Raw genomic sequence first — 26,468 nt, 5'->3', positions numbered from 1 at the left:
ATCAACTTATTATCCCATGAATACCCAATTCCATCAATATTTGTATTATGATACTATATATATCTTATAATAATTCATTAATAGGGAAGCTTATTTTTAGAACTTTTTAAAATATAGATTTTTTTCAACTGTTTATTTTTTTAATTTTTATTTGACAAGTGTCAAACTAAGTTTCATTATTTGTATATTTTTGATATTAAGTCACTATCTTTATAGATTTAATATTTTGGTTTTTGGTAAATTGTTTGATTATTGACAAAGTATTTGATTCTGACATGAAATAGTTGTAGATATAGATGGATATAAACATACCTCATAGATACTGAAGGGTCTGTTCCAGATCATTGCAGTAAAGCAGGTATGGCAATACAGTGAGTAAAAAATTTTTTGGTTTCCCAGTGCATATAAATGTTATGTTTAAACTATACTGTAGTCTATTAAGTGTGCAATAGCATTATATCTAAAAAATATATATGCCTTAATTAAAAAATATTTTATTGCTAAAAAATGCTAACCATCATCTGAGCCTTTAGCTAGTCATAGTCACTGGTTTGGATCACCATAACAAATACAATAAAAAAAGAAGATTTGAAATATTCTGAGAATTACCAAAATGTGATACATAGACATGAAATGAGAAAATGCTGTTGGAAAATGGTGCCAATTGACTTGCTTAATGCAGGTTTGCCACAAATCTTAAATTTGTAAAAAGTGCAACATCGGCGAAGCACAATTAAAAAAAAAAAAACAGCACAGTAAAGCCTGCATAGCTATGAATCACCAAACTGTTCTCCAGAAAACCTGGTATAGTGATCTCTAACTACAGTATATCTATCTATGTTTATATTTATGTATAAATATGTATTTATATAGTAGACATTATATAACTAACTACATGTGTTATAGATATCTAATTAGAGTATATATTATGTAATATTAAATATTCATAATGTTTACATATACAATTTTATATATATTTCATTAAGTTAGAATGAAGATTGGAATGCTCGTTGCTAACCCTACAAAACCGTAATGTGTTTTCTTATAAAAATCTTTAAATACAAACTATTTTACACTACATAATTAAAAATTTTTAGGACTATAAACAACATAAAGCAACTTGTTAAATAAAAATATTTAGCCCGTGACCTAAACTCACATATTACTCAGCAAATCACTGATTGGTTTAATTCAAGGAGCCCAGCAGTCAGCACCTGCAACCGCTCAGGAAGGCAGCAATTTGAAACCAAGAATGTTCTTCAAAATCGCCTGAGGGATTTAAATATACACAGACCTGGAGTCCATGCTAGAACTCCCAAAGAAGAATTTTCAAGGTACGAAGTGTAGGATATTTTAATTCATGTTAAGAAATTTTCATTTTGTAATAAATAATCAGGGCAATATATGATCCATTGGAAACCTGAGAAAATAAAGAATCTCTGAGATGCTGCTGATTTAGATGTTTTGCTTTTCTGAGGCTCCCCTGGGATGACTCTTAGAACTAGTGTTTTGATTTCTCCAACTCATTTTCCAACTATTCCATCCATTCTGTGTCAGGTATCCTTGGAATGTCTGATGGGTGCCCTTTCCCAACTTCCAGCCCTTTGGCAGATTTGTCCTCTCTTTTGCTGTTTCTCTTTCTCGAGTTATCTATTATTTCAGTGGCCCTTTCTGAGCAGAAATATCTGCTTAGTCTGTCATACATAACCAAAATTAGAATTAATGTGACTGATCTAATGTCAGCCATTTTGACCTAGAAAACTATACTTTCTTTTCTTTGGGGGAAGAAGGTTTTCTTCTAGTGTAAATCTGAGTATAGCTTTTGTCCTAACTGACCAGGTCATGTCTAGTTTATTTCTAGTTTGGATTTATTTTCTTTGTCCTTTGTACACATATTCTCCAACTGGTTTCTTTTTTGTTTTTTTGTTTCAAAGAGTAGTTTTCAGGTTGTTCACTAGTTTCCTTCCATCCCTCTTTTCAGATGGCCTGTCTCTTGCTACCCACTGTCATCTTACTTCAGCCATTCCTGGTCTGTATTCTGCCTCCTCTCTCAACCAGCACTCTTTCCACTCCAGCCTATTTTTAAGATGTTCTGACCACAGGTGCTAGAAATTCCACTGTCTTTTAACTTAAATTGGTAGGTCATTCTAACATTCTTCAGATTCCTGTGGCAAATAGTTTCCAGAAATATGCCCATATTCAGAGTAATTTCTTACCTTTATTCTTCATTTCTTCAGGCCAGGATGGTTCTAAAATATGTATTAGACCAATCTAGTAGTGGGAATTATGGCCTTCCAAATGGTCAAATTTATATGCACAGGTAAAAATTACTGAGACTGGAATGTCACTTGAAGAAACAGCAGTGACTGCAACTTTAAACTAGCATATATCAAGTACTCAGGGTTGTGTCAACGAAAGCCATGCAATTTTCAGTGTTTTTTGTGCCAATATCTCATGGTATCTTATTACTCCAGACATTGTTCTTTGATTCCAGGTCTCCTCAGCCCATAACTCTGATTTTGGGCTCCTACCTTCATTCTTGCAAGTTTTTTGGCCTCCTTAACTGATTTTGTGTCCTCAGCTTGAGGCTCTGTGCTCTTAGGAACTTAGTGTTAGACTCTTTAGTCTGTTGCCTAAGGTATGTCCATGCTCTGATTACTCAGAACCCAAACCCTGACAATATGAAGCGACACTAGGGACACTCATTCCATGTGTCTGCAGTTGGAGCCCCCAGAAGTTCAGTCAGTCAATGTAGTGAAACTATCTGAAGCACGCTGCATGTTTGGTTGGATATCTTTTAAAATAATACCCATGTCAGTATGCGTTTATTTCAGTTCTTCCTTAATTCAGTGTTGATTACTTCCTGTATAAAATATTTTCAGCTCCAAAAGACAATACTCTCCCTTGATCCTATTTTGCTGATTGAGGGGGAATATTGTGTCCTCTTAAACCAGTGAGTAAGGGAAATCCTTAATCCCCTCATCTAACCAACTCACTCCATCTGGGCCAGGGGCAGAGTTTATGACTGTTGCAGATATGTCAAGAAAGGATTTGATTATGGTGATTTAAGAAAATTCTATCCATATACAGGTGTCCATACCTTGAGAAATTACTGACTTTCTAAAGTGATGTCACATTCTTTGCATTTCTCATCAGTTACTTACCATTGCCATAATACTTGGTAACAAACAACTACTGAAGCTCAGAGGCATATACAGCAATAAACATCCATTGCTCACATTTCTGAACTGATTCGGTTAGGAGACTGCTGATTTTGGCTGAGCTTTTTCACAGGTGGCATCTGTTGGTTGTTGACCAATCTAGGCTGACCATGGCTGGATAGCTGGCACTCTCAGCTGAGCTGGCTTACTCTGATCCACGTGTCTTATCTTCTCCTAGGAACAACAGGTTAGCCTAGGCTTACTTTAAAAAAAAAATTATGGCAATGGCAGATGGTAAGAGAAAATATCCCAAAAGTTCAAGCTCACCTCTTGCCTCTGCTTGTATTGTATCAGCTAAAAGTCATGTTGGCCAAAGCAAACCATATGGCATTCAAGAGCTGAGTGGGAGGGTACTACAAAGTTACATGGCAAAATCCCTGGGTAGAGGAAGGGTGAAGGTCATTAATGCACTCAATTATCATATTCTTTGTACACATGGGAGCAAGACATTTAAGGAAGTAGAAATTACAAGTCCAAATTGTCTAAAACTTTTCAGGAAATATTATTATTATAATATTATCCCTTGGAAGTCTTCTCCCAAGCATGAAGTCAAAACTGCTAAGTACAGTTTGTATAGAAGCATACCTAAGGGAAAACTGCCACTTTCACTAATTGCTTTCTAGTAGGAAATGAAAATTATCTTAGTTTTTGTGTTAGTATTGTTTTCAGGAAAAAGTATGTGTAGTTTGTTTTATTCTTTGAAAAATAATTATAATCTTAGACTGCTAATGGGTGCAGGATTTCTTTGGGAATGATGAAAATGTTCTGAAATTAGATAGTAGTAATGGCTACACAACTCTGTGAATATACTAAAAACCACTGAATTGTAAACATTAAAAGGATGAATTTTGAGGCAGATGAACTAACCTTAATAAAGTTATTATTTAAATTATTTAAAATTTGAAGCATCTTTAATGTTGTATGTATAAATAAAAAGTATCTTATTATACCTAATATATACAATTTTCAACTTTACTGCTTAAACTTACAGTGAAGGAAAAATTTTTAGTATTTATTTTTTCTGTGCAGAATTTTGAAATGCTTTCTTAAAACTGATTTTGGTATAGTTCTGAATTAAGTGCAAGTAAAAAAAATTAAAACTAAATGAAATAATGTAAATCAAAGTCCTAGGAAAACAAGCATTATCAAAAAGGATCTCATTGCTATAGTAAGTAAACAGGTATAAGTTTATGATTTATAAAATGTCAAATATACTGTTAAAATATTTGTCTATTATCTAGGCTTTTTCCCTTCCTAAGTTCCATTTATCATGAATCGCTAAGAGCATAATCACATTTTTATACAAAACATAATACAAGAACTCCATGAAGAGCATATTAAAACATAAAGTACACGTGCTAGGAGAAGGCTAGGAACATACTGATGACTAGGAGGTCTCTGCCTTCAAACTCAAAGAAAATTTTAATACCTGCATTTTAATTGAAATATTTTTTCCTGAATTAATTTTTGTTATTTTCTTGGGTTCTTTTCACAATGAGCCATTTAATTAGAAAAGATGCTATTTATGGATTTTCTGACATTATAGCATAAAATAAATATTTGTATTTTTAAATTCTGATGCTAATATTATACCCTAAATTTCAAAAAAAAATTGTTAATATGACATTCTCACAAGGACCTTGTCATCTACAGAGATGATAATGCTTGAGCAAGCATTTGTTACTTAAAGTTATGAATCTGTTATGAATCTCTTAGTAATAAAAAGTGTATAAACTAAATATGCCAAATTAAATAAGCTTTATGTATACAAGAATTATTATTTTTTACAGTGTTACGAGTACAAATTAAGCTGATAATCTAATTTATTCTTTTTCTTCTTCTCAGATGTTTTTTAGCAAAAATAAAGGTCCAAATGTGCTAGGTTGAACCAGATGAAATTGCCATTTTGTAGGTCCTAAATGTTCAGATACTGATAATTTTGTGTAGTTCAAAGAAATGAAAGTACTACTATACCGACAGACTGTATATTGAGATATGCAAAGGCATGCTCCATGCCATTTCCTCACAAAACTATTCTGCCCTCCATAATAAGAAGATATTAAGTAAAACCCCAAGTTGGTTGGCATTAAAGTTCATCATTGTTTAATTCCTCAAAATGACTTGTTCCTGAATACAAAATTATCCTTTCTAGTCTTCTATATTTGTGTGATTTTGTTGCTAACAATAATGTAGATTTTTAAAGACAGTTTATTTACTAAATCAAAGCTAGTGCCCTTCTAAATGGTTTTCACTGGATTACTATCTAATCCACCTTCAGCTTCCCTCTCAAAATTAATCTAAACCTGAAAAGGGGATGGGGAAGCAGAGGGCATACTGTTGTGTATAAAGAATGTTTTAGTGAGAATCATTAAAAAGTGCTGAGCATATCACTGAAGTTTATCAAGCTTTGGAATAGATCATTACCAGATAAGCTGACTTGAGATATGGGAGGTCCACCTATTAGTACAAGTATCTTAATTTCCTTCTGCACTAGTTTTTAAAAATCTATGTAATATAAGTCACAGTATTATTTCCTTAGCTTTACTGCAGAGCTGTTGTTCAGTTTAAATTTGTAATATCCATAAGCACTATTTTCAAAATAAACAATACATTTTAATAATTATTATTTTTGTATTGACTTCAAATTGCAACAATGCAATCACCTAAACATATGACAAAAATAATCCATGTCTCAGTGGTATTCTAAAGAGTATATCTGACATAACAAATGCCAAAGAAAATGGTTCTATTTTTAAAACATCAGTATAATGTAGTACATTTATAATAATCCTGCCAGCAAGAAATCCTCCCTCCCAGATTTTACATATAGGATTGCACTTTTAAATCCTCCTGAAAGAAAGCTCATTCAATTGTCCATTTTCAAATTCATGTATAATTGGAAATACTATCACAGCCTGAAATTTCTCTTCCTTTCAATTAGCTAATTTTATTGTACCACAAAGTGTGAATAGATTTTTTTACATTTACATTGAAAGTAAGTACACTCATACAGTACATCATCCTACAAGAACTATAATCTGTGTATTAAATATAAAGCAATTTATTCTATCAGTTGAGATGCCTGTAACTGAATACATAACTCAAACTGACTGAATAATATTATTTATTATCTAATATAACAACAGTATAGAGTCAGTCCAAGACTGTTAGACACGTTGGTCCAATGCTGTTCTCAAAGACAGGAGGTTCTTTTTACCTTTCTTTTTCACCATGTTCAGTTTAATTTTATGTTCATGGCTGCAAGACTGTAGTTGATTCAGATGAAATATTAAGATATGAAAATATCCAGGTGAAGAAAAGGACTATCTCTTTCCATGTTCTCTAAGGAGAACTGAAACTCCTTGTAAAACTTTTGCTCACAATTCATTTGCCAGGATAGGTTTGTATGTAAATCACTGCCAAGGGGGCATAGGATTGCCATGTTGACCAAGGTAAATCATTTAGAGTGAGAAGGATGTTGGAAAGTCAACCACAAAAATCACCTTAATCGTACACTCTTCCATTATTTGCATATAAAATGAGTCATCATATGAATGCATAAATCTTAACATAAAAATACAGGCTTCTGAGATGCTTTTTTTTTTTTAATATTCAGAGGCCAGAAGAAATCTTGCACTCCAGATTAACACCTAAGTAGCTTTCAATTGATAAGAAACAAAAAAAAAGAAAAGAAAATTTTTATTTATTTCATCCCACCCCATGTAGTTGTTAATTATGCATACTTCTGTTTTCTCCATAAGGGTACTCTCTTCATGCCAGAAAAGACACTGAGTTACCTACTTTCCACAAAAACGTTCAGAAGGCAAGATGTTCATCAGGTGGTCAAAATATGTTCATTTCATTTAATTTCAGAATTTGCAAGTAATAGTAGTTGAAAACCTCAACTTACATACTCAGAATTTTAGTATTTCACTATCACATATAAACAGATAAAAAGAATCATCAGACATTTGAAGAAGGCCTCTAACATGAAAAAAGTCTTAATAAAGAAAGGGAAAAAAAGGGAATGTGGAGGAAATAGAGAACATTTTGTAAACAGAAATTTCAGAGAGAAAATTTAAAATGATTATATGTATGAAAAAAATAGAATCCTATAATAAGAAATATTTAAAGAACAGAATTAACTCTGTATGTATAACTATATATAAAGATATAGTTGACAAAAATGTCTGGTTAAGAAACAAAAGACATGTGAATATATAAGAAAAATACATCAAAGTTAGGGAACCAATCCAGAAGTATCAATATCTAATAATAAGAGTTCCAAAAAATATAAGAGAACATATGGAAGTGAACATTTATATTTAACTATTATGCAAACATCCCATAACTGAATAATAGTTTCCAGAAGAATCCAAATAGTCCCCATAGCAATGACTGAACAAAACACCTATACCAAAACCACTCACCCAAAAATTTCACAACAGTGGATATAGAGTGAAGATTCTAAATTCTTACAGAGGGAGGGGAAAAAAAGACAGGCACTCTCAAAAGGAACATGATACAGAAAGTCCTTAGCCTTCTCATTGGAAGCTAGAAGAATGTGGAGTGATGTTTTCAAAATTCTGAGACAAGATGGTGTATATCCAGCCAGACCACCAATCACGTTTGAAGGCTGTCTAAAGGATTTTCAGATATTCAAAGTCTTGATGCACATATTCATCCTCAAGAAGCTGACTGGAGTTTGTGCTCTGCACAGTTGAATGAGAAAAGCAAGTGAAAAATGGATACACTAGAAAGAGCATTCCCACAGAAGAGGAGTGAAAGTTAACCAGCAACAGAAGGAAGTCCCAAGATGACCACCAAGCAAGAAGTCTAGAGAGCAAATGATTCAGATTGGAGCTGGAGGGCAAAGGACTTCAGGAGGAATACCTCCAAGAAAAAGTAAAAGTGAGTAAGAATGTGTTTAGGTCCTTTGAGGAGACATTTAAAGATTGTTTGAGGACGAACTAGTAATGGTCACACTGAAAGGTGACCAAATGAAAAAATTAACTCCAGGACAACAATGAATTGAGCAGAATATGAAATATAATGTTAATATACTACATGGCATATTCTATATGGCTTAGCTATGAATAATATTTACATAGTCACATAATGCAAATATTGACTATTGAGTTAACTACTAAACACTAACAATCTCATTTATGTGATTCTATTGGAAGAAATGTGTGTGTATGTGTGTGTAAATAGGTATATGCTTATACATGTGGTTATAAATATGTGCTTTTGCAGAGAGAGGGCAGCATAAGAAAGCTCAATTGTTCTCTTGTGTTTTCAATTTTGGCAGGTCCATAGATACTGCTTATGATTGAATAATCAAGAAAACAGGATACCCATGTGATTCAGAAACTAGAGGTAAATTACAGAAGAAATAGCTAAAATGTTAAATGGAGCATGGTATCTGGAGTTTACAATATGAAGTATGGAAGAGTAGAACAAAAGACTTTTTCTGGTACGAGATTCATAGAACTATCAAACTCTTTCAGTAATAAGTGGTATAATTTTGCTAAAAATGAAACAACAAAGAAAGCAAAGAAACAATAGGTAGAATACTCCTGAATACAAAATAGCCCCAGTGAAGAAAGTAAATGAATGGCCATGGAAACAGTTGTTTTGTCATTTCTTTTGTACCTATAAAATAAGCATGCCATGAGCATGTATAATCTCTTCAAAAATTAATCATATGATATATAAAGGGAAAAAACCCAAGAACTATGATGTTATATAATCATGCCCCTCCAAAATATATACATAGTTTTAATAAAATGTTGCCTGAAATACAGGCACAAATAGACCGTAAGTATGTACGGGATACCTTGAAGAAAATGTCATATAATTAACTTAGCACCTTCCATCTTAATGGTATTCCATTGTGAAAAATACAGTTTAAAAGTTGAGACTAAATCTTGAAATCAGTATCTCTTCAAAAACTTTTAATGGACACTTGCCTATTTTTTAAATTTTCTGATCAATAGAAACACATGATGCTCCATCTTAGTGATTTCATAATTGATTATTCTGAAAGTAAACATTTTCAAGTTTTGATATTTTATGCAATAAAGGCATTCCATTTTTTACATTATTTGTTTTCCACCATGGGAGTTTGTAAATATAACATGTGTCTATCCCAGAATAGCAACTACCTAGTAAATAGGTCCAGATGTTTAGGATAACAACTTTCCACCTGCATGTCTTTAGGACTCCTTTGCCTTCTCCCTCTCCACCTCCCACCAAGTTCCCTTCTGTCATATCTTGTTTAATGTAGCAGATGTGATTAACTAGAGACATACAACAGCTTTTTAAAAATTGAACAATTACAGATTTTATCAGCATGGTAATAAAAAGTTATCATATCTTTCAAACTCAGAAAACCATTGGGTGCTAGAAAACATTTAAATAAGTTTATATTTCTCACATTAAGAGTCCCTGATTTTTCAAAGAATAGTGCACATTGACAGCTACAAAGAGCTTTAAGGAGGGGGAGTGTTTTTCTCTTGTGAAATACATAGTCCAGTCTAAATGTGATGGCTGCATTTGAAACCATATAGAGTTAGAGAGATGGGGAGGTTTAGTTTCCTGAGTGACATATAGTCCTATGTAATGTAAGCGGTGTGTCTTTAGAGAAATCTGTCCTGTTGGGATAAAGGGAACTCTAGTAATATCTTGAGTGTACCCAAGGGTGGATGTATTCTTATGCAAATACAATAACCACTGTTCCATATAGGAAGCTCCCTTCTATGCATGATGCTGCTCCTGCGCCAAGCTACTGAGGGAGAGAAAAATGATTACGCTATATATGTCCAATTGATTCTGCCTCTCTTCTGAAGTATGTCAAATAAATTGCATTTTTCCTGAGCCCATTTAGAAGGAGTATTATCCTGCTGTGTTCCTTTGGATCCTGTACAGATTTCTGATTGCTGAATTGTAACACTAATCATAATAATTATCTATGTAATAAGTTCACAATATGAATTGTTACAGATGGTCACATTTTCTATCACAGAGCAATCAAGCTTATTTGTACAATCTACTTGCTCCCAGATAAAACAAAAGGCAACATGTAAGTTTTTGTATGTTCATCACACATTATAAGTGGCAATTTAGGTCTAGTACATCAGAGAAAATGAGAGATGATAAGAGAGAATGCTAAAGAACTTTTCAATAAAGCATATTTGGATTTTGCTATTAGTTTTACAGATATTATCATTATATATCCAATTAAATACTAAAGATTTGTTTTTTTCACAGCAAGCAATTTTGTTTTTCCTATCTAGAATCTGACAAAAGAGGATTTTGACAAAAGAGGATATGCAAATGAATTATAATTCAAATATAATACTACAAGTATTAGTTATTGACATAGAATGTAGAGCAAATTTATGACCTTCAAAAAAATGGTCTTCTAGGATTGACTACAGTTGGAAACAGTTTACCTTCTCTGTCACTTCAACAATTGCCATGTGGGCCTTTAGTTAATTAGCCAAATCTGGTCACCACTTACAGGTGTTGTCAGAACTGAAGAAGTATTTTGCTGATATTGATACTGATACTTTGCTGAAGAGATATTTTATTTTTGTCTTGTTACTTATTCTGAAACATGGCCCATTTTGCTGACCAATGTATGCCAACAAATTCATTATAGCAAAGGGGAAATTACTTCTCTGACTTTTATTTAGTATTTTATCAAAATCATAGGAGCCTCTGGCATTATGAGGTTAAATGCACAGAACATACTTGAAAAGACTAGGAACCTTATTTGATTGTCTTATGGTGTCTAACTTGTATCTATTCATGATCATATAAAAGCAAATATTCAATATACATCTATAAAGGTGATTATATCCCATTTCTCTGCTCTGAGTTCATTTTTGGTTTTACTAGTGGTTTAATTTTTAACCACTAGGATTTTATACTGGTCCATCCTGAAATAGAAACCAGACATGATTTTTGGATTGTAACTTCATATCCTAGTCACTGTTCTATACTGTGCTTTCTGCACTGGAACCTCAGTATTGAAGTAGTTGTTAGAAGTATCAGGAGTGAAATTATGTAACAGCTTTTTAATTATACAAGTGACTTATAAATTTTAAACTGAACATCATAAATCCATTTGAATAGACACACAACATTTGTAATGCCTGAGAAGTGAAGGGCTCAGATATTCTTTAGAAAATAAAAACATGCAGAGTGAATTTTTTTTTGAGGCCCATCTGATAAGTTTATCCTCTTCACATTCATATGTACATGATAAAGTGAATGCTATCTTTAAACTCTTTATTTTGAGTTATAACTGTCATTTGTATTTCCTGAAAATTTGATTCCTCTTTAATGTAAAGAATAAAATTTAAACTTCCCAACTTTCTAATTTGAAAAACCAAGGAATGAAAACTCTGTTCTGGGACAGCTTGAAGATTTCAATTAATTCATTTAAACTCTAACAGAAAATAACAGAGTAACAGACATTATGTTCCTTTGGATGGCTGGCAGATAATTAACCGAATGATTACAAAATGTTCAAATATAAATAAATAATTCACAGTCAATTTTATTTTTATTACATATTAAAGGATGCATAATGCAATACAAGCCATATTAATATGCCATAGAGATTTCCATAACTATGCTCTTTCTCTCTGACTCCCAAGGATGTGCCTTCTTACAAGACCATGATATTACATAAATGATTTTTAGGCTAATATATATATTATTATTATTATTAGGCTAATATATATATATTAATATATATATATTTCTTTTGATATTTTTCAAGAATGAACGTTACAATAGCTAACATTTATTTTTATAAGATAAGAAAGACATCTTTTTAATTGCAGAGTCATAAAATACTTTTCAAGAGAAGTATTTAGGGGTATAAAGGGTATAGACATGAAAAAATAATCTATAAATACATTTTCTTACAAAATATTACTTCCAAGTTCTAGATATCAAATCATAATTTTCTCAAGTAAAAATATTTGCTACATCCAAATATCAAGTGCATGCTTTTCAAAGATTTATTAGCTAATTAATGATTGAAATAGTTAAAGGGTAAAGCTATTTCAAGGAGCATTTTGAGGAACCAGGCAAATATAGGCAGGTAAAAGATTAAAGCTGGTGAATAATCAACAGAGGGGTAAAAAGAAGAAATTGGAGGTTATCTTTTCTAATGGACATCTTTATCAGACAATAACAAATGAATGCATAATTTCTAGAGTCTAAAGATAGACAAAAAGTACATTACCCTAGATGATGAGATAATACTTGAGTGAACTTGACACATTATGTTCCTAGACTCTCTTGGCCTTATTAGTATAAGTTTTCCACAATTCTTCTTTACACAAGTATCAACCCTAATTCCTGGTACCTTACTTGTAGCTCTGATTTCATTCACACTCTGAAGCTCCATTATCAGTCTTTCCGTTTAAGCCCTCCTCTCCCTCCGATATTCTATAATTTGCCTATAAAGTATGAGTGGGTGGTTTCTTTATCATCCTTCTTAAGCACTCTGAGTGTCCTTTTAATCTGAGGTTTCTTTTGTAAAAAAAAAAAACCAAAAAACAAAATCCGTGAAATTGATATCCATTTTTTACCTCAAATCATTATTACTTTTCATCTTTATTTCTTCTGTTTTTGAAATAAATCAATCTTATTTTCCAGATATCAGCACTTTCTCTTCCAGCATCCCTATCTCTAGTTTATCTTTTAGTCTTTTGTGTTTCTTTGTTACTTCTTTCTCCAAGAAATTTTCTTGATCTGATCTTCTTGCTAATATATTCCTCATCTATATCCATATGGTCCTAAATTCTATTTGTATTTATTTTAATATTACATTTTTTCTTCTATTTTATATATTTTGTTATTCCTGTTTCATCTTAGTAATATCTCCCCTTTTATCTTTTAGCTTATCATTTCACTAATTTTAAATGGTGATAAATATGTTCTAATACTTCTCCTTCTAACAGAGTTAGCAGTTGCATTTCTCCAGTGTCTTGTTGTTTATACCTGTGAGTTCATTTCCCCTTAGGAATAGAAGCTACTCTGTCTATCAGTGCTTATGAAGGAAAGTCAGACTTTTAAGTGTCAACTCCAAAGTGCTTAGGGCATTTGGGGCAAGGGGAATAAATGAGTCCCAGAGTGGAAAATCCCAGTGACCAGTAAACCATTTCTAATGACCAACCCCATTAAACAAAGCCTTAGCTAAATGGCTTCACCTTTTACCTTCCAAGAAGAATCAGCATTAGGACGGACAATCCCTACAATAGATTGTATCCAACAACCAAGGGCGTTCGCAGATGGTGTGGGAAAGTGGCTGTGCAAATTGATTCTCCATCTCTTTCTGTCAGCTCTCTTTTGTCAGAGCTTCTGTGCTGTTCTGATTTTATTCTTGCCCATGTGTGTTGGAGTTCTGAATGGTCATCGGAGCCGACACTCTTAGTCCCAAGATAGTTTCGGGGAGAAACTAAAGCAAAATTGCCATAGATCGCTCCCATTGTTTGCTCTCACAGACTGCCTCTTGCCCAGTCAGAAGCGCCCCCTCACACATACCAGTTCCAGCTTCTGTCACTACAAGATTTTCTTACATTTCTAGTTTGATTTGTTTTCACTTTTACTATTAAAATCATATACAATTTGAAGTAAGACTTTTAAAATCATAATCCACAAGTTTATAATATGAAGCAAGCAAAATAAAGTGAAAAACACAGTTTAAATATTTCATTGTCGGGTTTCTATAAAATAGCAGTGCTATTAATGGAAATGTTCCATATTCTATATGCATTTCTCTGCAGTCTTTTAAATGTGTTTTGTAGAGGGAAAAGAAAGCCTAGATATCTTTCAATTGTGATGCTCTTTGGCTATAACTGGATTATCATTTGGAAATGCTCTATTTTGCAAGGAAAAGAAATGTAGCAAGAATCTTTAACATTTATTTAGACCTAGTTAAAAGGTGGCATGAAAATCTAGGCCTTTCATCTCTTCTTGAATGATTTCTTATTCAAACTGAGCTGGAGTTCTGAGAGCAGAATGTTATGCTTTCTTGGGTCTCCATTCAAGGGAGCCTTTAATTCACTGTTTCATAATAAATCTTAGAAGAGCCAGTTATGACAAAATATGCAATCGTGTGCCCTACCTGAATAGTGCATGGCTTTCAGTTCTGCAATATTGTGTATTCTCCTTTCATTGATTTCAAGCAAAAAATACGTAAAACAGTAGGCTAATGATATGTCCTCTGATTGATTTTACCTATATTTAAGCTATTCTAAGCAGTTTTAAGTTGAAAATTTTTTCTTTTTGTTTGTGAGGTTTATGAACAACTGGGGTAGTTGGCTATCGTTACATGGGGCTCAGAGCTCAGGTTTTGTGTATAAATTATTTTGTAAGAGATTATGAGTTTGGCCAAGAAGTTTGCATGTTTTTTTTTCTTTTGTTGTTTGTTTTAAAATATGCACAGCATGTGGTTATCTGAAAAAGTGATAAAAGTACTCGTGAATTTTCCCTTGTGAAAAATAATACTTTAAATTTAAACTTTAATTTGGAGAAAATTCCACATCTGGGAACATGGCAGAAAAAGAAATCAATAACATGATTCTATGGAAATTAGTTGGGGAGTAAACTCCATTTGATGATGATTGCTGCTAACTGGAAGGAATTGATTCTTGCTACCTGTAGCATCATAGGCACTGTATAGCAGGATGCTATACCCTAGAGCTACTAGTTCATGGGAAATACTGATAGGAATCTTTCATCTATTTACAACAGCACTGGATGTTTTTCTTATATCAACTCTGGCAAAGGTAGAAAGGGATAGGAGTGAAAATGGTTTAATGCACAGGTGCTTCAACTACCATTGCACTTCTGTGTTTCAGGTTATAATACATGTCCTTAGAACAAATCCTATTTTTCACATAATGTAATAACAACACTGCTGTTACATAGTGATTGGTATTATAAAATGTGCTGGGAGATAAATGCTGTTATTATGAAAATCCTATTAGCAAGTCTCTATGTACTATACATGCAGGGCAGATTTATTAACATACACTCTGCAGTCACTTCCCTGAAAACAGTTTTACCAGCTATGAAATACTATGCAGTAATGCCATTAATAAATGTATCTAATTGCAGTATATAAAAGTGAAACGTTGAATAGCTTGAAATGGCCTCTGTGAATGGTGAGATTATTTCAAGTAGATGCACTGAGCAATGGATACACTTTGTTACCCCTTTTTTCATACAGCCACGTGTCAAGTAATAGATCATTAAAGTGCACAGTCAGTTAGGCTAATGAGAAAATGCTGGTTCTTTTACAAAAAGCTGTCAGTAGATGGCAATGTGACTGTTTTATAAGGCATTTTTATTCCATATGGAACTAAAAACTTGAGATCATTCACATTTGCTACCTAAATTACTGTAATTTTTTCCCCAAAAAAGGGCTCCAAGAGCCATTTTAAACTATTCTTTAAATAATTGATAGTTACAAATGAAAAGCTAAGCCGAGAATTTCCAAAGTGATCAAAGTTGTTTTAATTTTCCATTGGTCATGGTTGAATAAAAATAATGTTACAAACTATACCATCAATAACCAGGGAATGCAGAGCCTCCATTTCAAAGTAGAGCACTTTTAGCAAATCCATATTATGACCTCACTTAGGCACTATTACCAGCTATGGCCCACTGGTGCACTATTTATTACAAGACTCTGAAGAATAATGTTGCATTGAACATTTAAATTTTTTTCTATCTTTTTTTGAATCCTTTCAGCTCTCTTCTTATCCATATAAATCACGACTGTTATTCTGTTATTTCTAGTGATACTTTATATAAATACTCACATGCCTATATATTACATATATGCATATATAATAATATAATTATAAATATACCTAAAATCAAAGAGTGCTAGACAGTCTGCATATACATTAAGAGGACATGGTTTCTGACTTCATTATAAATTATAAAAAAAAACAAAAAAGAATAATATATTCTTGAGGGAAATTCTAGGAATTGAGTTTTGGCTAATGCGGAATTCTAAGAAAAGGAAAAATATATTGAAATTCTTAGACAATTCTATCAGAAGATACAAAGACAGTATTCAGCTCTACAGAATAATTTTAATCACATTGAGCCTTAAGCTTGTGATTCCATTTTGGGGTATATAAGGGGTAAAGATAAAGATGTATTATTAGGAGTGGGATTTTATGAATGTGCAATACACCACAACAGGGAATCATTGGTCAGTTAAAAATACAGTTACTAGAAAGAAAAACAAAAATACAGTTACTAGTCATGATCTAAGCTGTGAGAAAGTCAATTAAATAGCCTGAGTTACCATTTTATCAACTATGTGAATGGAAATAACTTGTCAATATCTAATATTTCTTCAGATCTGATTAGTGATGGAAAGTTTACCCTTTGATACTTTGATTAGCAAGGCATACTAAAATGGGAAACATCCAATCCTGGGAATCCTATTCAGTCCAGGATCTCAGAGACCTAATTGGTGTCCACCCCAGAGGAACTAGAACCAATTAGTTTGTGTCTTGAAAATTAGAATTTTTAAAGGCTGGCTTCCTTCTTTTCATAACTCCTTAAAATAAGTTTTCCTGAATGTGGCAATGGGAAATCCATGAACAACAAAGGATCCTTGAACTATATTTAGACATACAATTTAAGAATAATATTGCCAGTGATTAAAAGTAGGGATAGTGTGGAGGATAAAAAATAATTTTTCTTCTACCTGTTGACCTAAAGAAAAACACAGAACATAAGAGTTGTGAGTTTAAGTTTTATCCAGGGTCCTACTAAGGACTGTAGCCTGGGAGACAGGTATTCAATTAACTCTGAGGAAGTGCTCTGTAGAGGTAGGGGAGAGGCCAGTGTACATATGAATTTTTTGGTTGGGAAATCTATGTAAAAGTCTTGGTAAAAGTTTGCTGCTAATTACAAAGAGGAGATATCTCAAGTTAATGATAAGTGCTTTTCCAAGTATGGGAAGATGCAAGAATCTGGGGTCACTGAAATTCTTCCTGAGATATATACCTAACTATCTAAGGGCCTGTTTATTCAAAACATAGAGTGTCTCATCCTGTTTTTCATCCTGAATCCCTCTCAGGTTGCACAGGGGTGGACCACTGCAGGATGTTATGACTTAACCCTTGAAGAACTGGGTGGTGAGTAATGATCTTTTGTTCTTTGTTCACATACCCTTCTAGGTTCTTGGCTGAGATACCCCTCTTCCTATAATAAAAGATAGATTAACAGGAGAAAGGCAAACAGAAGTTTAATAATGTGTGTACCTCCTGTATATCTGGGAGACACCTGGGAAAACTGAATAACTCCTTGAAATGGCCCACGCTATCACCTTTAAGTCAAATGTCCAGTAAAGACAAAAGATGTTATGAGGCAGGCTATTAGGAAAAGCACAGTAAACAAGGGTAGGTTTGTTATGCAGACTTAGTTTGTTGCCTTCTCCATTGCAAAGGTGTAGAGCTTTACTGTCCCTTCTCTTCCTGGTACAAAGAGGGAGACATCCTTACAAATAGAGACTTACCTTATAAATGTAAATATCTCTCAAAAACAAGTAATTTCTACTCAGTTATCAGAGCTTTTCCTATGCCTGCTGTTTCTTAAAAATAATCAGCCTAAAAAAATCCTTATGTCAAAGAGGCATATTTTGGTAAGGCAAATTCTGATCACCTTCAATAGCATCCTTAATGAAATGTAAGATTTAATATTTACATATATAAAAGAATTAAAGGAGATAATACATTTGCTTTGAATTTTTAATTTTATAATTTGAATAAAATCAGTAGTTCTCTTGTATGATTTATTTTAGATAAACCTTAGTAGTTTGTATTGTAAGGACAAACATAAATTAAAAACTAGAGGCTTAATTCTCCCTGTTAAAAATGGGGGAAGAGACTTCATTCCCTTTCTTTTTCTCAGAGCATTTATTTTAGGAAGCTTGTAATTGCAGCAGTTTCTTATCTCTTTCAAATGTATATAAATCCTTTTGAAGACTAAATAGGCCTTTTGTTAGTTGGCCTTTTGTCAGCTTTATGCCCCAGGATAGTTTTTCTCAAGAACCTGAAAGCCATCTCCTAGAAATGCTAGCATCAAGGGAGATAGGACTCCTAATCTCTCAGTTTCTGTGGAAGAGTAGGAGCCTGACTTCTTGGTGGCCACCTTGCTCCAAGATGCAAAACTATCTCTTGTCATAAAAATGAAAAGTTTGTTATTCTTTCAGATAAAACTAATTAGCTAACACAGAAGGTCAGTACAATTACCAGGTAAAGTTAGTATGAATAATGTGTGACAATTGGTGTTGCCAATTCCTCTGACTTGAGAACTAGTTATTATTTACCTTAAAATTTTTGATATAATGGTTTGTATCTGCTTGGCTATATAAAACAGTAACATTTCTTTTTGCCTTTGCAATCTCTTAGCTGACTGCCTGAGATGCTCACTGCATTCTGGTGTAATGCTTATTCAGTAATAGAAGGGTTTTCTTTCTCTATAAACTTCGTGGAGAGGATTTCTAGGTTGTGAGAAGATTTTGTTTTTAATTATATGTCCCCAACAGTCTTTAACCAGAATTCAGATTTGATTTTCTTGCTTTGGATTTTCTTCCTACCAACTCAATTCAGCTTCAACTGTTGCTCTGGGCAAGAATCAAATTCCTATACTAGTTATCAATTCCTATTGATATAGTTGCAATTTATCTTCATGATCGTTCATTATTCATTGAAGATAATTGTATACCTTATAGCATGCCACTTGTTTCAAATAAAGCATTCAAGCAAGACAAAGAGAAAAGCTATCGGGAATTTTAATACTTTGTAAAATAAGGAAGCAAATCCTTTAGATGAATTTCCATTTTAAAAAATCCATGAAGTAGTGTTTTAGGCAATAAAAATTGCTTTCTTTGGCAACATTTAACACTGGCTAAACCAGTGTTAAAAAGAAGTGTAAAACTAATAGAATACTAGTCGGAATTCTATCATTCCATTTGTGAAGGAAACTATATCATTAAAAAGGATTTATGCATCTATCCCATTAAAATAACATTTTCTTTTCAAAGAAAAAATGAGAAGACAGAGACTTTTGACTTTCCCATGGAAATAACCACATTAAAATAATAATTCATGGTGAGTCTATGTATTTTAAAGTATCTTTCCTTGAAATACCCTTGAAGTTGTTCTTTAATCAATAGTTTCATTAGACATTTCTCCATCTGTGATCATCACGTACATATGTGAGTGAGAAAACCTGTTCTGTGAAGTGATACTTTAATAATTATTTTTAAATTGTGTCTGGATGGAAGGTTATATATCTTCAATTTTGCAAGATTTTCTTAAAGACCAATTAAAATACAAAAATATATTTGCCTTCTATAAATGGCAATATTTCCACCTTTTAAAAATATAGATGATTTTTCTTATTGTACTAAATGTACTTAGAATAACAGCCATAAAACATCCATAGTGCTTTTCTAAGTTTTATTATTCTTGCTATGTTTTTGTTACAAAATTTTATGTAGAAACATAAATTAAAGCCCATTGACTCGCCTTCAGTTCTTTAATATAGTTTGGAAATCAGTCTTAAAGCATAGATTTGATTTTTTAAGAAAAGGGGGGTTGAAAGAATAGCATATATAATCTGAGTTATCTTAATGATCTGCACTTTATGCTTTCTGGGCCTTCTAAATGATTAGGTGCTGACGGTTAGATTGGATGTCATTCAAAAGACAATTTTCCTTGGACTGGCAATAATATCAGAGACTGGCCTAAGACCTCAAAGTCATAAGTTATTAACAATCTGTCTTCAGAAGAGATGTCATTGTATAAAAATCTCTAAGGTTAAAGGAAGAGATTCAAGTTGCATTAAACATCTTTTACCTCCCTTGTTTGAGGAGAGGTATACAGCAAATTTTCTATTCTTATTTCTTCTGGAAAATTTCAAGATGAATTGATTGTGAAACTTATTACTTCTAGGAGATTGACATGTGCACACTGATTTGACTTATACCAAGTATACTTTTTACATGCAATCAAACTTCATTAATGAAATCTGTGTTCTAAGTATTGAACCAGGTATACTTGGGTGCTAAATTAAAGGCTGTGTCAGGTTCTACTATTGAAAATAAGAACTTCTTCATTCATCAATATACTTTGATTTACATACTCAGATTTTTAGATGTAGCTTTGATACCATACTGAGTTATCAATTTGAAGGGTAACTGGAATTGTAGTCCTATACAGTTGGAAGGATCCTAAGAAATTTAGTTGGTTTCCTCCTTCATTCAGAACTACATTATCTCAAATATGTGAGAATACTTCCAAGACTGTTTTCAAGAATAACAATCCATTCTAGTGTGTAGCAACCTTGCGTCTAAGGAAATTGTTCATATAGTCAAATCTGTTACAACAAGAAACTTCTTTACTTATAATCTCTTACATGGAGTATAATTTTTTGAAAGCTTTTTTGATATAGTCTGAGAGTTATATAGTTTATAGACCTCAACTTGTGACTTTCCTATTTGACTAAGCAAATTCTTTTAGTTCCATTATTTTAGTCATTGGAAGATAAATATGCTTAATTTATTTGTCAAGACATATCTTAACTTTGAAATAATTTCTTGACTTCTAATCATAGTCTGATAGGTATATTGCATTTCTAGGGAAGTCATATAAATTTTTTAAATTTCCCTTTTTTTTACTTAAAGAGTTCTTTTCTAAAAGGAATAAACTTAATGCTTGTTAATACTTGTCTAAATGTTTAATTTTTTTTAGTAAACTAAGTGTACTCTAGTGCTTAGATGTTTATTTTTAAATTCTCCAAATTAAGACATTTTAGGGAGCAAAATATTTTTTGTTTGGTAAAGGTTGGATCTACATATTTCATAACTAGTAGTTTTAAATGCATAATTGCTATACAAGACTTCAGATATTTAATAATTATTCTTACTCTGGTAAATACCCAGACTGATGATAAGATTCTTTTTCTGTAACATCTTCAACTAGATTTTATGTTCTGATCTTAGGGAGGCCAACTTGGTTTTATATGTCATCAACATGCTGCAAATAGTGAAATAATCATTTACAGTTATCTACCTTACTTTCATACCATCCATAACAAAATAGAAAAGAAATTAGACTGATCAAACTAAAAAATTATTAGTATTTTTATGTGCTGTGAACTCCATTGTGGGGATTACTTAGAGGCCCCATGGTGTTGGCTCCTGAGTTTGTTATAATTCCCATAGTGCTCTGCTAAGAAGGGCTTTAAGCAGTTTTTAAAAATTGTTTAATTTCTTTTCTATCTAAAATAACAATTGGAGGTTAGTAGGAATCGTTAGATCCCTATTATGTCCAAAGCTTAGGAGTAATTAAACATGATTGTGTTCTTTTCCAAGGCTGAGTAGGAAAGGTCCTCATGTACAGGTGTTTGTCTTGGAGAAAGTAACTGATGAATAGTGCACACAGGGAAGCAGCAGCGGCATGGCAAACAAGGAAGTACTGGAAAGGAACATTTTAAGCAAGAGAGGAAAACAGCATGGTCTTGGAAACTATTTACTGTTATATATCTGAAATGGGCATAGGTTTTTAAATATATGTATGAGTATAAATACCATAACATTATTGATATTCATATCTGATTTAGATATGCATTTCACACCTAATATTTAAATTATGATTTAATTATTACTGTTTTAATTTACATTATTTATTTTAAAGGTCATTGTACATATATTGTTAGATATTTTTATAGCTTTCATTCTACATTTGCCAATGCATATTTTATATAGGCAAAGAGAAAACATTCTACCAAGTATAACAAAATTTCACTGTAAAATTTGAAGAAAATTAGCTAAGATTTTGCCCAGAACTAATATCATTAGTGTTTCATTGAATGTATCATGAATCTACAATTCTATAGGTCCAAAATCCATTATCTACAATGCTGCAATCCTGAAGTATGAAAACCAAAAATATTTTGAAAGTAATTTTTAATAGAACATTTCCCAAATGGATATCACTATTTACAGTGTTTATCTCTCTTCATACATTTCACTGCATATATATTAAGTTTTGATTACTGTGTGGAGTGCCAACCGCTCTGTGAGAATTACACAATACACAATATTTGCATCAAATTAACCTTACAAAACTTGCTAACTTCTAAATTACGAAGCACATCTAGCCCCAAGGGTTTTAGATAAATAACTGGAACTTGTGTTATTTAAACCAAGGTGAGACTAAATCCTACTGTCTGAAGTTGCATATCTGAATGTATTTGTACACCATCAATTTGTTATTGAAGGTCATAGAGAAAAACAAAGTATAAAAGCTGGAAAGTAGTTAGAAGTTACACACTTCAATCATGAGCCCTTGTTTTTAGCAAAAGAAACTGCTGGCCAAAGAAGTAAATTATTTTGTTTAAAATCATGCAGCCAGTAAGTGAACGATAAAAAGACTGATTCCAACTCTCCATGCTATTATCACCTGTTATAAAAAAATAAAAAGTAAAGGGGGGGAAAAAAGCAAAGGGGAAAACTTGCTATGGCAGCAGCAGAAGAAAAATGTGGAGAGATCCTATAATTCAGTTGGGGAAATGGTGCTGGAACAATTGGATGTCCATGTGGAAAAATGGACTTTGACCTCTACCTCACATCATACACAAAAATCAATTCAAGATGAATCATGGCCCTAAGTAAAAAAAAGTAAATCAACAAAGCCTTAAGAAGAAAACACAGGAGATTGTCTTTCTTACTTTTCTATAGACATAGATTTCTTAAGTAGCATTAAAAAAGTACTAACCATATAAGGAAGACAAAGGATAACTTGGACTTTAAAAAAACACTAAATTTCTTTTTATAAAATGACACAATAGAGGTAATTATAAAATACATAACAGGAAAAAAAGTCTACAAATGTTTGACAAACATATCTAGAATATATAAGGAACTTACCAGAGATCAATAAGAAAGATAAATCATCATATTAAAAACACACACACATAGTGGAATTCATTTCACAAGAAAGGGTAGGCAAAAAAAAAATTATCAAATGAAAAAGGGCCTCAAAATATTAATCATCAAGGTCCTGCAAATTAAGCCATAATGAGATAGCACTAAACTCACCCAAATTGTGGAATCTAAAAAGACAGATAATACCAAGTTTTATCAAGCTAGTGGAGAAACTGGACCATTGCCATATTCTGGAAGGAGTATACAAGTACAATCACTTTGGAACACTGGCAATATTTGCTAACCTTAGATATGCATGGATGAATCTCATAGATGTTTTAGTGACTGAAAAAGAAAAAAAATCCAAAACAAAAGGGAATCTACTATATGATTTCAGTTATATAAAGTTCAAGACTGGGCAAAAGTAATGAATTGTGATAAAATTTAGAATAGTGATTGCCCTGGAAGACACATAGACTGGGAAGGGACACAAGGTAAATTTATAGGGTAATGGAAATACACTGTATCTTGATCTGGGTGATTAAGTGGGGATGTATATGTTCAAACTTCTCCTTGAGCTGCAACTTAAAATTAGTCACTTAAAACACTATATTTATAATGTACCTAAATGAAAAGGTGGAAAAAAATGCAGTGGAACCTAATTAAGGTCATTTCAATTTGAAATTCTAGAACACAATTCACAGATGAAATGGTACTTCAACTAAGCATTCACTCAATAACAGCATTATGTTTCTTCTATTTGCCAGCCACTTATTAGGTATTATGAATACCTGGAAGGTAACACAGTTGTCACCCTCAAGGAGCTTAGACTGGTGGTCATGAATGGTGAATACGATGCCTGTATGTATACAAGGGGAGATGATTCCACTCTGGACAAATGGGTTGTAGTAATAAAGTACAGAAATGTGTGAATTATTTGAGAAATTAAATATAGTTCAGTTTGATGGATTACAGGTTTCATTGAATAGTTTGATAATGCTAAATCCAAGTTTCTCTACCTTGTATAGGAAAACATTCAATGTCTTTCTTTGTCTTTTTCTTCCTTCCTTTTGTTGTTTTTTTTCTTTAATAAACTTGCATTTAATCCCCAAGTCACAATTTATATACTCTAATGGGCTCATTATATTAGTGTGATTTTTTTTTGTATCATCAGAAAGAGGAGATTTAACAAGATTCTAAATTCCTAAGTAACTAACTAACCACAAACTGAAATGCAAAAGGGTATTTGGAGCTACTATCTCAAATTACATTTTTTTTTTTTCACCCTGAACTCCAATGTAAAGTTCTTTTCCCTACTGAATCAGTCTGGGATGGACAGTATGTGGGCTATGATGATTCTTTTTAACACTCTATCTTGAGTCTTTGGTCTCTTTCCCCAAGCCCATACCCTAATTCTGAACTCATGGAAAAAGAAGTGTTTTCCCCTGAGATTAGAACAAAGTTGGTACATTCATTCAACCCCAGGCCTTCCCAGAGCAGGAAAAGCCTTAGAACCACAAAATAGCACGGCTTAGTGGTTGCCATTATCACTCTGAAGATGGAGAGATCTGGATTCTAAGGCCAATTCTGCATGTTTGACCTTGAGAAAGTTGTTTACTCTCCTGTCCTTCAATTTCTTCTTTTATAGCTAATAAATAATACTTATTAAACACTTACTATATGGCAGTCATTGTTTAGAGCACTCCATATTCATTCATTTAATGTGTAAAGCAATAGAATAAAAAGGACATTATTTTTGTCCTCATTTTACAGATGAAAAAACAAAAGAAAAGGCAGCTTAAGTAACTTACCTAGGTCACATAACTTGTAAGTGACTTAAAAGCCTGTTTTGAAACCTAGTCTGGGTCCAGAGTCCACATTTTTCATGACCACTATGAAACACTGCTTTATAATAACTAGTACTGAGAATAACAATAGTACTTACTCCTAGAATTATTTCAGATACATTCAGTTAACACATGTAAAGTTCATAGAAATGCCTAACCTATAGTAAATATTCAGTATAGGTTAGTAATCATTATTATTTAAAATGCAAAAATAATAATACCATCATTTTCTAATGAGGATTAAATAAAATGATGCATATAAATAACTTACAAATTTAAAATGCTCACTTTATTATTATTTTACTACCTATAAAGGACAGTGTTCAAAAACAGTTTACAAGAGGGAATCCAGACACGTGTCACTTCTACTTCCTGGGCAATACAGGAGCAAGGCTCACTTCTCTTGCTTGCAGTAGTGGCAGTCAAAAGAAAACGGGGAGAATCCAAAATGAGCCTATTATGTGAATTCAGAAGGAATTAATCTTTCACGTGCACCCGAAGCATCTACCCCACAGTACTGTGGTTTCATAGTGCCCTTAATCCATATCATTATCATTATTATTCTTGGAGTGATGGGCGGGTCAAGGGCATTAAGCACCTTCTAGTTGTTGAAGTGTATCACCAACTGGGAGACAGAAATTATTTTTGTAGTTTTATATGAAGACACGGGGGGAGAGCATCTTATGCTACTGTCAAATCCAGTTATTCCAGCCTCAAGTATGTCTATTACATTTCCAGTGTTGAAATAACTTTCTAGGCACAACATGGTACTGCTTCTGCTGGGGATCCACGTCAGCAAACCAAAACTTATCTAAGTTTGTGTCCCTGCAAATGTTCCTCGTGATCACAGTGAAAGGATTTCAATCTAAAATGGAACCACAGGGTTTGAAAAGGAGAATCTCAGGCATGCACCCTCAGAAAAATAGGCTTTAAGAATTGAAAAACTGATTTCACATAAATTCCTGATTTACAGAAGACTGAGAGTTATCTCCTGACCAATGAACATGTAACATGAATCCCTCCCCATCCTCAACCAACGAACTTAGTTTGGACTCTGGATGGACTCTCCCGTTTGCACTCCTTGCCCATCCCCAGATGACTCTTGAGTCTTCCCACCCAAAACCAGGTTGACTATGTGGCCTCAATCAGGTATTTTATTTTTCCTCTTTCTTATTCTTTATTCAATAAAAGTTTCTTGCCTTCTGCCCCACTCTGAAGTTCTCCAAAAGAAGAGGATTCACTTCATGAAGTGTTATATAGTTTGTTTGTATCACTTATGTTGCTTTTTCATCCTTTTTAAACAGTTTTTAGTGACCAGGAGTGAGACCCAAAGCTATATGCTAATGGCCTATGGGTCCAGGAGGTGCACAGGCATGGTGCCTACTGATCCCTTTGAGTTCACTGTTTCTC

The 26,468-nt window shown here is 32.9% G+C and overlaps 1 long non-coding RNA gene across 1 annotated transcript in view; it reads left to right on the top strand.

Annotated features, from left to right (window-relative positions):
• The window catches only part of LOC107034293 (uncharacterized), a 47,446-nt gene extending 38,844 nt beyond the window's left edge, over positions 1–8,602 (top strand). Inside the window, exons 7-10 of the long non-coding RNA XR_012058893.1 lie at positions 1,197–1,334; positions 6,983–7,060; positions 7,942–8,132; positions 8,533–8,602. This is a non-coding gene — a long non-coding RNA (uncharacterized lncRNA). The remainder of the gene's footprint in view (positions 1–1,196; positions 1,335–6,982; positions 7,061–7,941; positions 8,133–8,532) is intronic.
• The last annotated feature ends 17,866 nt before the right edge of the window (positions 8,603–26,468 follow it).

Source organism: Vicugna pacos, chromosome 2, assembly GCF_048564905.1.
Source record: "Vicugna pacos chromosome 2, VicPac4, whole genome shotgun sequence".
Lineage (NCBI taxonomy): Eukaryota > Metazoa > Chordata > Mammalia > Artiodactyla > Camelidae > Vicugna > Vicugna pacos.
Note: the sequence above shows the minus strand (reverse complement) of the source record. Positions and strands in the feature narration are given on the sequence as shown.